Here is a 17,914-nt window from a genome sequence, read left to right on the forward strand (position 1 = left end):
GTCAGCTTGGCATTGCTGGTGGTCAGCCTTTCAACCTCTCCGCGAAGGCATCTGATTTCTGAATCAGCATTTTGGAAGTATGATAGGAATAGCTTACCTAGTGCCGCCTGGACACTAATAGTTGTTCTTTTTGGATCTCTCATATGTTTGTTTGAATTGTCTAAGTTGTTTTGGCATTCACTCTTACTCGTGTACTTGATGTCTGCCTTTCCGGAGGCAGAGCAGTGAAGGAGGTCTGCGATGACCTCAAGGAGAGACACGTCTTGAGCGTTGTCTTCCATTTTTGAGACATGAGGGGATGCCATTTTACTTAGGCTGGATGCTAGATAATTAATCAAGTTAATTATTAATTTAATCATTATTAATTAACTATGTAATTAATTAATAAGGTTTATTTGGAAATGCTCTCTTATCCTAACTTGAATAGGTAATGAGTATTTGTGATATGGTTATCAGGCTACTGTTAACCGTTTTAACACACCTGGGGATATACCTTAGCAGTTGCTGAATCAATTGAGTTTATTTGTTGTTGAACAATATTTCAAGAAGTCAACAAACCAATCGCCTCACACGGGGCACCAATTTAACTGTGGGTGCAATCAGTTAATTATTGATATTAAGTGATCAATCTCGTTAAATCAGTCTCATTAAATTTTGAAGGTTAATAATTAAAATGAATCAATCCCATTGAATCATTTACTTTGACTCACTTGAAGTGAATCATACCATAGAATCAGTCTCATTCAGTGAATCATTTAGTGAATCGTTCAATGAATCGTTTAGTGAATCATTTGGTGAATCATTCAATGAATCGTTTAGTGAATCATTTGGTGAATCGTTCAATGAATCGTTTAGTGAATCATTTGGTGAATCGTTCAATGAATCATTTAGTGAATCATACCATTAATCCTGGTGCTTAATAATAAGTTACCAAACAGCTAAATTATGGTACATTTCCAAATTATTAAGATCACTTACCATATAACATTTGCACCCTTTTGAATTCTTCGAGAAGATTGGGGATTTCAGATATTGTTGTTCACACAAATAAACAGTTTGTTTAATAAATGAATTTATTATACAAAGATAAAAAGGTAAAATAATAAATCAATATATACAAGCAGTGAGGTGTGCGTGTGTGTGTGTGTGTGAGAGAGAGTGTGAAGGACTTGACCATGTGTTTAGCCTCGTGTAGCTAACTACACGTGGTGGAGGCCTAGCTTGTTGGTAGCTAAACAAAAGAATGTTATCTAAACAGAACAAAGGATTAGCTCTGTGTTTAGCCTTGTGTTGCTAGTGTGAGTTTGCTAAAGGCCCTATGGCCTAGCTAAAGTGTGTCTGTTAGGCCTGGTGAGGCCTACTGAGCACGTGTTGCTAAAGACAAGGGTATTAGCCGTAGCTAACTAAAAGCTAACTTGTGGATTTCTAGCTGAGGTGTGGTTTATCAGGCCTGATGGCCTGCTGAGCACATGGTAGGCCTTGATTAGCTTTGTGTTGCTAAGCAGACAAAAGGGAAGCTGTAGCTAACCCACTAGCTCATAACCATACTGAATCCACTGAAATCTTAATGAGATCAAGATGTATAATAATGAAATTATATTGTTAGTAAGAATAAAAGAGAGAAGCATGCGCAGCCTATCTATTAAACAATTGAGAGAACATAGAACAAAATAAATCAACACGCTGCGTGTCTAAGAGTGTAACAGATAAACCTGGGTTTAAATTCACACTATTTCAAATAAAAGCAAATTCCTAAGACTATCCTAATTATGCCCAAATGCCAAAATCTTACTTAATCCTGCCTTTAGCAAGATATGAAGAACTATTCGCCGGTGTAGTTTCGGGCCTCGCCGTGGGAGCACGTGAGCCGCTCGTGATGGAGGCGGAGAAAACTTTCTGGTCCAGCGGAGCACTTGGGTGGTTCCCGTGGAAAGCAGAGGATTCTTGGTCCGAACCTCAGCGTTCGTGAGGAAAAGTCTCTGATCAGAATAAGATGCACAGCGCTTTTGAGTTAAAAAGGATTCAGTCGCTTCTTAACTTCTGACTGCCTGGGCTGCAGTCGTGACGTCACTTCTAATGCAAGTAAACCGGTTGTAACTCAGGTTGAGTTTAAAGATCGCGCGATTCTAGAGTTTACCTTTGCCAAGGGTAAGAAGATCGCGCTGAGTGATGGATCTTGCAAGAAAGAAGACGTCTTTTTGGGGTGGAGAGCGCGCCTCTTTATACATCCAGATCCATCGGAAGCCAGACGTGAGAGACCAAGATGGAAGCGTTGTCCCATTGTTTTATGTTTCCTTGTATGATGACGTAGATGATCCCGCCCACGCGTGACGTAGGTCACACGGAAGTGGACTGGGAATTGTAGTTCTGACACAAGATGGCGGCATGATACCTACACTGTGAGCAGTGATACGGCTTCTCTCCTGTGTGAATGCGCTGGTGTAGTCGGAGATTACTCTGACTAGTAAAACTCTTCCCACACTGTGAGCAGTGATGAGGCTTCTCTCCTGTGTGAATGCGCTGGTGTTGTTGGAGATTACTCCGTTCAGTAAAACTATTCCCACACTGTGAGCAGTGATGAGGCTTCTCTCCTGTGTGAATGCGCTGGTGTTGTTGGAGATTACTCCGTTCAGTAAAACTCTTCCCACACTGTGAGCAGTGATGCGGCTTCTCTCCTGTGTGAATGTGCTGGTGTAGTCGGAGATTACTCTGACTAGTAAAACTCTTCCCACACTGTGAGCAGTGATGGGGCTTCTCTCCTGTGTGAATGCGCTGGTGCTGTTGGAGATTACTCCGTTCAGTAAAACTCTTCCCACACTGTGAGCAGTGAAACGGCTTCTCTCCTGTGTGAATGCGCTGGTGCTGTTGGAGATTACTCCGTTCAGTAAAACTCTTCCCACACTGTGAGCAGTGATACGGCTTCTCTCCTGTGTGAATGCGCTGGTGTAGTCGGAGATTACTCTGACTAGTAAAACTCTTCCCACACTGTGAGCAGTGATGAGGCTTCTCTCCTGTGTGAATGCGCTGGTGTTGTTGGATGAGGCTTCTCTCCTGTGTGAATGCGCTGGTGTTGTTGGAGATTACTCCGTTCAGTAAAACTCTTCCCACACTGTGAGCAGTGATGCGGCTTCTCTCCTGTGTGAATGCGCTGGTGTAGTCGGAGATTACTCTGACTAGTAAAACTCTTCCCACACTGTGAGCAGTGATGAGGCTTCTCTCCTGTGTGAATGCGCTGGTGTTGTTGGAGATTACTCCAGTCAGTAAAACTCTTCCCACACTGTGAGCAGTGATACGGCTTCTCTCCTGTGTGAATGCGCTGGTGTAGTCGGAGATAACTCTGACTAGTAAAACTCTTCCCACACTGTGAGCAGTGATGAGGCTTCTCTCCTGTGTGAATGCGCTGGTGTTGTTGGAGATTACTCCGTTCAGTAAAACTCTTCCCACACTGTGAGCAGTGGTACGTCTTCTCTCCTGTGTGAATGCGCTGGTGTAGTCCGAGATGACTCTGACTAGTAAAACTTTTCCCACACGGTGAGCAGTGATACGGCTTCTCTCCTGTGTGAATGCGCTGGTGTAGTCTGAGATGACTCTGACTAGTAAAACTCTTCCCACACTGTGAGCAGTGATACGGCTTCTCTCCTGTGTGAATGCGCTGGTGTTGTTGGAGATGACTCCGTTCAGTAAAACTCTTCCCACACTGTGAGCGGTGATACGGCTTCTCTCCTGTGTGAATGCGCTGGTGTAGTCGGAGATGACTCTGACTAGTAAAACTCTTCCAACACTGTGAGCAGTGATACTGCTTCTCTCCTGTGTGAATGCGCTGGTGTAGTCGGAGATGACTCTGACTAGTAAAACTCTTCCCACACTGTGAGCAGTGATACGGCTTCTCTCCTGTGTGAATGCGCTGGTGTGTTTGGAGATCACTCTGATGAGTAAAACTCTTTACACACTGAGCAGTGAAACGGCTTCTCTCCTGTGTGAATGTGCTGGTGTCATTGGAGATTACTCTGCTGAGTAAAACTCTTCCCACACTGTGAGCAGTGATGAGGCTTCTCTCCTGTGTGAATGCTCTGGTGTTGTTGGAGATTACTCTGTTCAGTAAAACTCTTCCCACACTGTGAGCAGTGGTACGTCTTCTCTCCTGTGTGAATGCGCTGGTGTAGTCGGAGATGACTCTGACTAGTAAAACTCTTCCCACACTGTGAGCAGTGAAAAGGCTTCTCTCCTGTGTGAATGCGCTGGTGTGTTTGGAGATCACTCTGCTGATTAAAACTCTTCCCACACTGTGAGCAGTGATACGGCTTCTCTCCTGTGTGAATGCGCTGGTGTAGTCGGAGATTACTCTGACTAGTAAAACTCTTCCCACACTGTGAGCAGTGATACGGCTTCTCTCCTGTGTGAATGCGCTGGTGTGTTTGGAGAGCACTCTGCTGATTAAAACTCTTCCCACACTGTGAGCAGTGATACGGCTTCTCTCCTGTGTGAATGCGCTGGTGTTGTTGGAGATGACTCCGTTCAGTAAAACTATTCCCACACTGTGAGCAGTGGTACGTCTTCTCTCCATTGTGAATGCGCTGGTGTAGTCGGAGATGACTCTGACTTGTAAAACTCTACCCACACTGTGAGCAGTGATACGGCTTCTCTCCTGTGTGAATGCGCAGGTGTAGTCTGAGATGACTCTGACTAGTAAAACTCTTCCCACACTGTGAGCAGTGATACGGTTTCTCTCCTGTGTGAATGCGCTGGTGTTGTTGGAGATGACTCCGTTCAGTAAAACTCTTCCCACACTGTGAGCGGTGATACGGCTTCTCTCCTGTGTGAATGCGCTGGTGTAGTCGGAGATGACTCTGACTAGTAAAACTCATCCCACACTGTGAGCAGTGATACGGCTTCTCTCCTGTGTGAATGCGCTGGTGTTGTTGGAGATTACTCCATTCAGTAAAACTCTTTCCACACTGTGAGCAGTGATGCGGCTTCTCTCCTGTGTGAATGCGCTGGTGTTGTTGGAGATCACTCTGCTGAGTAAAACTCTTCCCACACTGTGAGCAGTGATACGGCTTCTCTCCTGTGTGAATGCGCTGGTGTCGTTGGAGATCACTCTGCTGCGTAAAACTCTTCCCACACTGTGAGCAGTGATACGACTTCTCTCCTGTGTGGATGCGCTGGTGTCGTTGGAGATTACTCTGCTGAGTAAAACTCTTCCCACACTGTGAGCAGTGATGCGGCTTCTCTCCAGTGTGAATGCGCTGCTGTAGTCGGAGATGACTCTGCTGAGTAAAACTCTTCCCACACTGTGAGCAGTGATACGGCTTCTCTCCTGTGTGAATGCGCTGGTGTAGTCGGAGATGACTCTGCTGAGTAAAACTCTTCCCACACTGTGAGCAGTGATACGGCTTCTCTCCTCTGTGAATGCGCTGGTGTTGTTGGAGATGACTCCGTTCAGTAAAACTCTTCCCACACTGTGAGCGGTGATACGGCTTCTCTCCTGTGTGAATGCGCTGGTGTAGTCGGAGATGACTCTGACTAGTAAAACTCTTCCCACACTGTGAGCAGTGATACGGCTTCTCTCCTGTGTGAATGCGCTGGTGAAGACGGAGATGACTCTGACTAGTAAAACTCTTTCCACACTGTGAGCAGTGATGCGGCTTCTCTCCTGTGTGAATGTGCTGGTGTTGTTGGAGAGCACTCTGACAAGTAAAACTCTTCCCACACTGTGAGCAGTGATACGGCTTCTCTCCAGTGTGAATGCGCTGGTGTAGTCGGAGATGACTCTGACTAGTAAAACTCTTCCCACACTGTGAGCAGTGAAACGGCTTCTCTCCTGTGTGAATGCGCTGGTGTAGTCGGAGATGACTCTGACTAGTAAAACTCTTCCCACACTGTGAGCAGTGATACGGCTTCTCTCCTGTGTGAATGCGCTGGTGTAGTCGGAGATAACTCTGACTAGTAAAACTCTTCCCACACTGTGAGCAGTGATACGGCTTCTCTCCTGTGTGAATGCGCTGGTGTAGTCGGAGATGACTCTGACTAGTAAAACTCTTCCCACACTGTGAGCAGTGATACGGCTTCTCTCCTGTGTGAATGCGCTGGTGTAGTCGGAGATGACTCTGACTAGTAAAACTCTTCCCACCCTGCGAGCAGTGATACGGCTTCTCTCCTGTGTGAATGCGCTGGTGTAGTCGGAGATTACTCTGACTAGTAAAACTCTTCCCAAACTGTGAGCAGTGATACAGCTTCTCTCCTGTGTGAATGCGCTGGTGTTGTTGGAGATTACTCCGTTCAGTAAAACTCTTCCCACACTCTGAGCAGTGATACGGCTTCTCTCCTGTGTGAATGCGCTGGTGTCGTTGGAGATCACTCTGCTGAGTAAAACTCTTCCCACACTGTGAGCAGTGAAACGGCTTCTCTCCTGTGTGAATGCGCTGGTGTGTATGGAGAGCACTCTGCTGATTAAAACTCTTCCCACACTGTGAGCAGTGATACGGCTTCTCTCTTGTGTGAATGCGCTGGTGTAGTCGGAGAGCACTCTGCTGAGTAAAACTCTTCCCACACTGTGAGCAGTGATACAACTTCTCTCCTGTGTGAATGCGCTGGTGTAGTCAGAGATGACTGTGACTAGTAAAACTCTTTCCACACTGTGAGCAGTGAAACGGCTTCTCTCCTGTGTGAATGCGCTGGTGTGTATGGAGAGCACTCTGCTGATTAAAACTCTTCCCACACTGTGAGCAGTGATACGGCTTCTCTCTTGTGTGAATGCGCTGGTGTAGTCGGAGAGCACTCTGCTGAGTAAAACTCTTCCCACACTGTGAGCAGTGATACAACTTCTCTCCTGTGTGAATGCGCTGGTGTAGTCAGAGATGACTGTGACTAGTAAAACTCTTCCCACACTGTGAGCAGTGATACGGCTTCTCTCCTGTGTGAATGCGCTGGTGTTGTTGGAAATGACTCCGTTCAGTAAAACTCTTCCCACACTGTGAGCAGTGAAACGGCTTCTCTCCTGTGTGAATGCGCTGGTGTAGTCGGAGATGACTCTGCTGAGTAAAACTCTTCCCACACCGTGAGCAGTGATACAGCTTCTCTCCTGTGTGAATGCGCTGGTGTGTTTGGAGATCACTCTGACTATTAAAACTCTTCCCACACTGTGAGCAGTGATACGGCTTCTCTCCTGTGTGAATGCGCTGGTGTTGTTGGAGATGACTCCGTTCAGTAAAACTCTTCCCACACTGTGAGCAGTGGTACGTCTTCTCTCCTGTGTGAATGCGCTGGTGTATTCGGAGATGACTGTGACTAGTAAAACTCTTCCCACACTGTGAGCAGTGAAACGGCTTCTCTCCTGTGTGAATGCGCTGGTGTGTTTGGAGATCACTCTGCTGATTAAAACTCTTCCCACACTGTGAGCAGTGATACGGCTTCTCTCCTGTGTGAATGCGCTGGTGTAGTCGGAGATGACTCCGAGTAGTAAAACTCTTCCCACACTGTGAGCAGTGATACGGCTTCTCTCCTGTGTGAATGCGCTGGTGTAGTCGGAGATGACCCTGACTAGTAAAACTCTTCCCACACTGTGAGCAGTGATACGGCGTCTCTCCTGTGTGAATGCGCTGGTGTTGTTGGAGATGACTCCGTTCAGTAAAACTCTTCCCACACTGTGAGCAGTGATACGGCTTCTCTCCTGTGTGAATGCGCTGGTGTTGTTGGAGATGACTCCGTTCAGTAAAACTGTTCCCACACTGTGAGCAGTGGTACGTCTTCTCTCCTGTGTGAATGCGCTGGTGTAGTCGGAGATGACTGTGACTAGTAAAACTCTTCCCACACTGTGAGCAGTGAAACGGCTTCTCTCCTGTGTGAATGCGCTGGTGTGTTTGGAGAGCACTCTGCTGAGTAAAACTCTTCCCACACTGTGAGCAGTGATACGGCTTCTCTCCTGCGTGAATGCGCTGGTGTAGTCGGAGATAACTCTGAGTAGTAAAACTCTTCCCACACTGTGAGCAGTGAAACGGCTTCTCTCCTGTGTGAATGCGCTGGTGTAGTCGGAGATGACTCTGCTGAGTAAAACTCTTCCCACAACGTGAGCAGTGATACAGCTTCTCTCCTGTGTGAATGCGCTGGTGTGTTTGGAGAGCACTCTGATGAGTAAAACTCTTCCCACACTGTGAGCAGTGATACGGCTTCTCTCCTTTGCGAATGGGCTGGTGTGTTTGGAGAGCACTCTGATGAGTAAAACTCTTCCCACACTGTGAGCAGTGATACGGCTTCTCTCCTGTGTGAATGCGCTGGTGTGTTTGGAGATCACTCTGATGAGTAAAACTTATCCCACACTGTGAGCAGTGAAACGGCTTCTCTCCTGTGTGAATGCGCTGGTGTTGTTTGAGAGCACTCTGACGAGTAAAACTCTTTCCACACTCTGAGCAGTGAAACGGCTTCTCGCCTGTGTGAATGCGCTGGTGTCACTGGAAATTACTCTGCTGAGTAAAACTCTTCCCACACTGTAAGCGGTGATGCGGCTTCTCTCCTGTGTGAATGCGCTGGTATTGTTGGAGATTACTCCGTTCAGTAAAACTCTTTCCACACTGTGAGCAGTGATGCGGCTTCTCTCCTGTGTGAATGCGCTGGTGTTGTTGGAGAGCACTCTGCTGAGTAAAATTCTTCCTACACTGTGAGCAGTGATACGGCTTCTCTCCTGTGTGAATGCGCTGGTGTCGTTGGAGATCACTCTGCTGCGTAAAACTCTTCCCACACTGTGAGCTGTGACACGACTTCTCTCCTGTGTGCATGCGCTGGTGTCATTGGAGATTACTCTGCTGATTAAAACTCTTCCCACACTGTGAGCAGTGAAACGGATTCTCTCCAGTGTGAATGCGCTGGTGTAGTCGGAGATGACTCTGATTAGTAAAACTCTTTCCACACTGTGAGCAGTGATGCGGCTTCTCTCCTGTGTGAATGCGCTGGTGTAGTCGGAGATGACTCCGAGTAGTAAAACTCTTCCCACACTGTGAGCAGTGATACGGCTTCTCTCCTGTGTGAATGCGCTGGTGTAGTCGGAGATGACCCTGACTAGTAAAACTCTTCCCACACTGTGAGCAGTGATACGGCGTCTCTCCTGTGTGAATGCGCTGGTGTTGTTGGAGATGACTCCGTTCAGTAAAACTCTTCCCACACTGTGAGCAGTGATACGGCTTCTCTCCTGTGTGAATGCGCTGGTGTTGTTGGAGATGACTCCGTTAAGTAAAACTGTTCCCACACTGTGAGCAGTGGTACGTCTTCTCTCCTGTGTGAATGCGCTGGTGTAGTCGGAGATGACTGTGACTAGTAAAACTTCCCACACTGTGAGCAGTGAAACGGCTTCTCTCCTGTGTGAATGCGCTGGTGTGTTTGGAGAGCACTCTGCTGAGTAAAACTCTTCCCACACTGTGAGCAGTGATACGGCTTCTCTCCTGCGTGAATGCGCTGGTGTAGTCGGAGATAACTCTGAGTAGTAAAACTCTTCCCACACTGTGAGCAGTGAAACGGCTTCTCTCCTGTGTGAATGCGCTGGTGTAGTCGGAGATGACTCTGCTGAGTAAAACTCTTCCCACAACGTGAGCAGTGATACAGCTTCTCTCCTGTGTGAATGCGCTGGTGTGTTTGGAGAGCACTCTGATGAGTAAAACTCTTCCCACACTGTGAGCAGTGATACGGCTTCTCTCCTTTGCGAATGCGCTGGTGTGTTTGGAGAGCACTCTGATGAGTAAAACTCTTCCCACACTGTGAGCAGTGATACGGCTTCTCTCCTGTGTGAATGCGCTGGTGTGTTTGGAGATCACTCTGCTGATTAAAACTCTTCCCACACTGTGAGCAGTGATACGGCTTCTCTCCTTTGCGAATGCGCTGGTGTGTTTGGAGAGCACTCTGCTGCGTAAAACTCTTCCCACACTGTGAGCTGTGACAAGACTTCTCTCCTGTGTGAATGCGCTGGTGTGTTTGGAGATCACTCTGCTGATTAAAACTCTTCCCACACTGTGAGCAGTGAAACGGATTCTCTCCAGTGTGAATGCGCTGGTGTAGTCGGAGATGACTCTGATTAGTAAAACTCTTTCCACACTGTGAGCAGTGATGCGGCTTCTCTCCTGTGTGAATGCGCTGGTGTTGTTGGAGAGCACTCTGACGAGTAAAACTCTTCCCACACTGTGAGCAGTAATACGGCTTCTCTCCTCTGTGAATGCGCTGGTGTAGTCGGAGATGACTCTGACTAGTAAAACTCTTCCCACACTGTGAGCAGTGAAACGGCTTCTCTCCTCTGTGAATGCGCTGGTGTAGTCGGAGAAGACTCTGACTAGTAAAACTCTTCCCACACTGTGAGCAGTGAAACAGCTTCTCTCCTGTGTGAATGCGCTGGTGTCGTTGGAGATTACTCTGCTGAGTAAAACTCTTCCCACACTGTGAGCAGTGAAACGGCTTCTCTCCTGTTTGAATGCGCAGGTGTGTTTGGAGATCACTCTGCTGATTAAAACTCTTCCCACACTGGGAGCTGTGAAACGGCTTCTCTCCTGTGTGAATGCGCTGGTGTCGTTGGAGATTACTCTGACTAGTAAAACTCTTCCCACACTGTGAGCAGTGATACGGCTTCTCTCCTGTGTGAATGCGCTGGTGTAGTCGGAGATGACTCTGACTAGTAAAACTCTTTCCACACTGTGAGCAGTGATGCGGCTTCTCTCCTGTGTGAATGCGCTGGTGTTGTTGGAGATTACTCCGTTCAGTAAAACTCTTTCCACACTGTGAGCAGTGATGCGGCTTCTCTCCTGTGTGAATGCGCTGGTGTCGTTGGAGATGACTCTGACTAGTAAAACTCTTCCCACACTGTGAGCAGTGATACGGCTTCTCTCCTGTGTGAATGCGCTGGTGTAGTCGGAGATGACTCTGACTAGTAAAACTCTTTCCACACTGTGAGCAGTGATGCGGCTTCTATCCTGTGTGAATGCGCTGGTGTTGTTGGAGAGCACTCTGCTGAGTAAAACTCTTCCCACACTGTGAGCAGTGATACGGCTTCTCTCCTGTGTGGATGCGCTGGTGTCGTTGGAGATCACTCTGCTGAGTAAAACTCTTCCCACACTGTGAGCAGTGAAACGGCTTCTCTCCTGTGTGGATGCGCTGGTGTCGTTGGAGATTACTCTGCTGAGTAAAACTCTTCCCACACTGTGAGCAGTGATGCGGCTTCTCTCCAGTGTGAATGCGCTGGTGTAGTCGGAGATGACTCTGACTAGTAAAACTCTTCCCACACTGTGAGCAGTGAAACGGCTTCTCTCCTGTGTGAATGCGCTGGTGTAGTCGGAGCTGACTCTGCTGAGTAAAACTCTTCCCACACTGTGAGCAGTGAAACAGCTTCTCTCCTGTGTGAATGCGCTGGTGTGTTTGGAGATCACTCTGCTGATTAAAACTCTTCCCACACTGTGAGCAGTGATAGGGCTTCTCTCCTGTGTGAATGCGCTGGTGTTGTTGGAGAGCACTCTGCTGAGTAAAACTCTTCCCACACTGTGAGCAGTGATACGGCTTCTCTCCTGTGTGAATGCGCTGGTGTTGTTGGAGATGACTCCGTTCAGTAAAACTCTTCCCACACTGTGAGCAGTGATACGGCTTCTCTCCAGTGTGAATGCGCTGGTGTAGTCGGAGATGACTCTGACTAGTAAAACTCTTTCCACACTGTGAGCAGTGATGCGGCTTCTCTCCTGTGTGAATGCTCTGGTGTTGTTGGAGAGCACTCTGCTGAGTAAAACTCTTCCCACACTGTGAGCAGTGATACGGCTTCTCTCCTGTGTGAATGCGCTGGTGTCGTTGGAGATCACTCTGACTAGTAAAACTCTTCCCACACTGTGAGCAGTGATACGGCTTCTCTCCAGTGTGAATGCGCTGGTGTAGTCGGAGATGACTCTGACTAGTAAAACTCTTTCCACACTGTGAGCAGTGATGCGGCTTCTCTCCTGTGTGAATGCTCTGGTGTTGTTGGAGATTACTCTGCTGAGTAAAACTCTTCCCACACTGTGAGCAGTGATGTGGCTTCTCTCCAGTGTGAATGCGCTGGTGTAGTCGGAGAGGACTCTGACTAGTAAAACTCTTCCCACACTGTGAGCAGTGATACGGCTTCTCTCCTGTGTGAATGCGCTGGTGTAGTCCGAGATGACTCTGACAAGTAAAACTCTTCCCACACTGTGAGCAGTGAAACGGCTTCTCTCCTGTGTGAATGCGCTGGTGTGTTTGGAGATCACTCTGCTGATTAAAACTCTTCCCGCACTGTGAGCAGTGATACGGCTTCTCTCCTGTGTGAATGCGCTGGTGTAGTCGGAGATAACTCTGACTAGTAAAACTTTTCCCACACTGTGAGCAGTGAAACGGCTTCTCTCCTGTGTGAATGCGCTGGTGTAGTCGGAGATGACTCTGACTAGTAAAACTCTTCCCACACTGTGAGCAGTGATACGGCTTCTCTCCTGTGTGAATGCGCTGGTGTAATCGGAGATGACTCTGACTAGTAAAACCCTTCCCACACTGTGAGCAGTGATACGGCTTCTCTCCTGTGTGAATGCGCTGGTGTAGTCGGAGATAATTCTGACTAGTAAAACTCTTCCCACACTGTGAGCAGTGATACGGCTTCTCTCCTGTGTGAATGCGCTGGTGTAGTCGGAGATGACTCTGCTGAGTAAAACTCTTCCCACACTGTGAACAGTGATACGGCTTCTCTCCTGTGTGAATGCGCTGGTGTGTTTGGAGAGCACTCTGCTGAGTAAAACTCTTCCCACACTGTGAACAGTGATACGGCTTCTCTCCTGTGTGAATGCGCTGGTGTTGTTGGAGATGACTCCGTTCAGTAAAACTCTTCCCACACTGTGAGCAGTGATACGGCTTCTCTCCTGTGTGAATGCGCTGGTGTCTTTGGAGATCACTCTGCTGAGTAAAACTCTTCCCACACTGTGAGCAGTGATACGGCTTCTCTCCTGTGTGAATGCGCAGGTGTTGTTGGAGATCACTCTGCTGAGTAAAACTCTTCCCACACTGTGAGCAGTGAAACGGCTTCTCTCCTCTGTGAATGCACTGGTGTCCTTGGAGATCACTCTGCTGAGTAAAACTCTTCCCACACTGTGAGCAGTGATACGGCTTCTCTCCTGTGTGAATGCGCTGGTGTAGTCGGAGATGACTCTGACTAGTAAAACTCTTCCCACACTGTGAGCAGTGATGCGGCTTCTCTCCTGTGTGAATGTGCTGGTGTGTTTGGAGAGCACTCTGATGAGTAAAACTCTTCCCACACTGTGAGCAGTGATACGGCTTCTCTCCTGTGTGAATGCGCTGGTGTAGTCGGAGATAACTCTGACTAGTAAAACTCTTCCCACACTGTGAGCAGTGATACGGCTTCTCTCCTGTGTGAATGCGCTGGTGTAGTCGGAGATGACTCTGACTAGTAAAACTCTTCCCACACTGTGAGCAGTGATATGGCTTCTGCCCTGTGTGAATGCGCTGGTGTGTTTGGAGAGTACTCTGCTGATTAAAACTCTTCCCACACTGTGAGCAGTGATATGGCTTCTCTCCTGTATGAATGCGCTGGTGTAGACGGAGATGACTCTGCTGAGTAAAACTCTTCCCACACTGTGAGCAGTGATACGGCTTCTCTCCTGTGTGAATGCGCTGGTGTGTTTGGAGAGCACTCTGCTGAGTAAAACTCTTCCCACACTGTGAGCAGTGATACGGCTTCTCTCCTGTGTGAATGCGCTGGTGTTGTTGGAGATGACTCCTTTCAGTAAAACTCTTCCCACACTGTGAGCAGTGATACGGCTTCTCTCCTGTGTGAATGCGCTGGTGTCGTTGGAGATCACTCTGCTGAGTAAAACTCTTCCCACACTGTAAGCAGTGAAACGGCTTCTCTCCTCTGTGAATGCACTGGTGTTGTTGGAGATGACTTCTTTCAGTAAAACTCTTTCCACACTGTGAGCAGTGATACGGCTTCTCTCCTGTGTGAATGCGCTGGTGTCGTTGGAGATCACTCTGCTGAGTAAAACTCTTCCCACACTGTGAGCAGTGATACGGCTTCTCTCCTGTGTGAATGCGCTGGTGTAGTCGAAGAGGACTCTGACTAGTAAAACTCTTCCCACACTGTGAGCAGTGATGCGGCTTCTCTCCTGTGTGAATGCGCTGGTGTGTTTGGAGAGCACTCTGATGAGTAAAACTCTTCCCACACTGTGAGCAGTGATACGACTTCTCTCCTGTGTGAATGCGCTGGTGTAGTCGGAGATAACTCTGACTAGTAAAACTCTTCCCACACTGTGAGCAGTGATACGGCTTCTCTCCTGTGTGAATACGCTGGTGTAGTCGGAGATAACTCTGACTAGTAAAACTCTTCCCACACTGTGAGCAGTCATACGGCTTCTCCCCTGTGTGAATGCGCTGGTGTAGTCGGAAATGACTCTGACTAGTAAAACTCTTCCCACACTGTGAGCAGTGATACGGCTTCTCCCCTGTGTGAATGCGCTGGTGTGTTTGGAGAGCACTCTGCTGATTAAAACTCTTCCCACACTGTGAGCAGTGATACGGCTTCTCCCCTGTGTGAATGCGCTGGTGTGTTTGGAGAGCACTCTGCTGAGTAAAACTCTTCCCACACTGTGAGCAGTGATACGGCTTCTCTCCTGTGTGAATGCGCTGGTGTGTTTGGAGAGCACTCTGCTGAGTAAAACTCTTCCCACACTGTGAGCAGTGATACGGCTTCTCTCCTGTGTGAATGCGCTGGTGTTGTTGGAGATGACTCCGTTCAGTAAAACTCTTCCCACACTGTGAGCAGTGATACGGCTTCTCTCCTGTGTGAATGCGCTGGTGTCGTTGGAGATCACTCTGCTGAGTAAAACTCTTCCCACACTGTGAGCAGTGATACGGCTTCTCTCCTGTGTGAATGCGCTGGTGTTGTTGGAGATGAATCCGTTCAGTAAAACTCTTCCCACACTGTGAGCAGTGAAGCAGCTTCTCTCCTGTGTGAATGCGCTGGTGTCGTTGGAGATCACTCTGACGAGTAAAACTCTTCCCACACTGTGAGCAGTGATACGACTTTTCCCCTGTGTGAATGCGCTGGTGTGTCTTGAGTGCATTCTGATAACTAAAACTCTTTCCACAATCTGAGCAGTGGTGAATTTCCTTCTGTATATCATTATGGGAAGTATCAGAATGGATAATATCAGTTGATGTTGGTTGACGACTGGAGCATTTGGAGGGGATCTGAAGCTTATATTTAATCTCTCCTGATTCTCGAAGTCTCATGTACTCCTCATAGTGGCATCTCTGGATATGCTTGTCGAGGTAAATTGGAGATGCCTCGGAACGAGGGTATGTGGAGCATGAAAAGACTTGCAGCAGAGCGTTCTTTACTTCTGGAGAAATGAAAAGACAAAAATAACAAATCGAACATGAAATGCAACAAGATTATAAAATATAACAACACTAACCCAATGTAAGGAGTGCTTTTACTGAAACTTAATCAAGATCTCATCCAGGATTGAGAAGGAAACTCAGCCCTCACATTCAAGGTTCTAAAAGATCCAAAAATGGGCCTTATTTATCAAACTGGATATGGATAGATTTATTTGCAAATAGTTTCTAGTAGCATTTACACAAGCAAATATGTATTTTCTATCTGGATTTTTTATATGGATTAGGTTGTCAAGTTTAAAACACTTATTAATTTCAATTATACACTAATTTCATGAAATTAAGTTTTGTGGGATTTTGTGAAGCCCAGTTGATTCATATTAATGTAATTGATGAAAGCAAGCCAACATCCATAAATTAAGACATGTAACAATATTCATTTAATTTAAATGTAGGCGTATAAAAAAAAAAAAAGGGACACACTGCATCGGTTCAGATGGCATTCAAGTAGGTCTGCAGCAGTAGGAATTTCCTTACTGCAGTATTTGAAGAATGCCACGGTGTGATTTGTAGTAATAAAGCAACCAAACCTCCATGTGTTTAATTGTTCGTTAATTCATCAGACACTATTTGTTCCTTAACATGTTGAAGTTCTTCAGTCGCAAGAGTTTAAAGTGCATATCCTGGACCAATTTATTTATTTATTTTTTATATATGAAAAGTATGTCCCTTTACACACTCATCCAGAAGGGTAATTTTGCACAAGACCATCTGTCGACAGCAGAAAAAAATAAAATAAAACGCGTCTGGAAAAATCCCAAGGGAGTCTGGAGCCAGATTCGTGACGTCACCTGTGGAAGTGTCAGCAGGCTGCGAGAGCTTGCACGGTTTCAGTGCACAGCCTGTGTAGACCAAGCGCTCCCATTTCTCTCTTTGTCCAGTCTTTTGGGAAATGATGAGTACTAATCCCATCATGATTGGTGTTGCTACACCCTCCTACGATACATCTGTTAACCATTTTAATAATTACGTGATAATGAAGAAATTTGCAGAAAACCACCAGGTCGTTTTCTCATAAACAAACCAGCGCTGACGTAGGATTCAGAGGGAGGCGTTCCGCACGCGACATCACGAAAATCAGTGTTTGCCGGGAAATTCAAATGCCAAGTTTTTCCAGAGGCGGACCAATTCGCCTCAAATGGCTTGATTTCAACTGAATTTTTCTGGTATTGCGCAAGGTAAAAAAATTTCAGAGAATGCAGAATGTGATAGATATTTGACCAAAGTTTAATATAAAATAGGAGAATTACATTGATTTTGCTCCTGAATTTACCCGTGATATGCACTTTAAGGAGCAAAAATTTAACATAATTAAAAAGATAAGTTCTCCATGGTATGACTCTTGTGGAATTATTGAATTCCATAAAAATACTAAAATTGTTATTGCTTGTTAAATTGCTTGATAATATAACCATCACATATGCTCCTGAAATAAAGCAAATGTGTTGCAATTGATTTTTATAATGGTTGATGGGTTTGACTGACATCTGCATTATCCAATTAACAACTTCGCTTGGTTCAGACACACTGCATGTGTGTTTTCAACTAACTTCTTTCCAGCCAGCTGGTTATACTGCACTGAAGGTATTATAATGACGCCGCCCCCCCCCCCCGTGTTTCTGTAATATGGGGAGGTCTGACATTATCCTATATTATGTGTTTGCTGTGACAGGGCATTCCCCCCGATTTCTCCCCAATTTAGCCATGGCCAATTCCCACCCATCAGACTCCTCTCCAGTATCACATAACAGCTACCAACCAGGGAGGGCTATCATGTGCTTCCTCCAAGAGAAGAAACACCAGTTGACCACGTTTTACTCATACAATGTCAGGGGGCTGCAAAGCACACTCGGACGAAAGCCCAATCCACTTACTTCCTATTAAATGTGCTCTCACACACCCATGACTGGCCAGTGTAACTGACAGGGCAGACAAGAGAGAGCATGCCATCTCTCCCTCCCAGAGAGCCCAGACAATTTTGCTCTCTTGAGCTCCCAACCACAGATGATTGTGGCGTCATCAGGATTTGAAAGTGGCAATATCTGGATGATGGGGAGGATGACTGGGACAACACTTTTCTGCTGTGCCACTCGGGATCCACAGGGCATGCATTTTACGCTACTTCTGGTTAAACTGGGCATGATGAATAAAACTACAACAATATCTTGTGGTTTACTACAACCCCGATTCCAAAAAAGTTGGGACAAAGTACAATTTGTAAATAAAAACAGAATGCAATGATGTGGAAGTTTCAAAATTCCATATTTTATTCAGAACAGAACATAGATGACATATCAAATGTTTAAACTGAGAAAATGTATCATTTAAAGAGAAAAATTAGGTGATTTTAAATTTCATGACAACAATATTTCAAAAAAAGTTGGGACAAGGCCATGTTTACCACTGTGAGACATCTCCTTTTCTCTTTACAACAGTCTGTAAACGTCTGGGAACTGAGGAGACAAGTTGCTCAAGTTTAGGGATA

The 17,914-nt window shown here is 46.6% G+C and overlaps 1 pseudogene; it reads right to left on the bottom strand.

The window, feature by feature from the left end:
* Window positions 1–1,055: 1,055 nt before the first annotated feature.
* The window catches only part of LOC132883234 (uncharacterized), a 114,186-nt pseudogene continuing 97,327 nt past the window's right edge, over window positions 1,056–17,914 (bottom strand).

Source organism: Neoarius graeffei, chromosome 3 (genome assembly GCF_027579695.1).
Source record: "Neoarius graeffei isolate fNeoGra1 chromosome 3, fNeoGra1.pri, whole genome shotgun sequence".
Taxonomy (NCBI): Eukaryota; Metazoa; Chordata; class Actinopteri; order Siluriformes; family Ariidae; genus Neoarius; species Neoarius graeffei.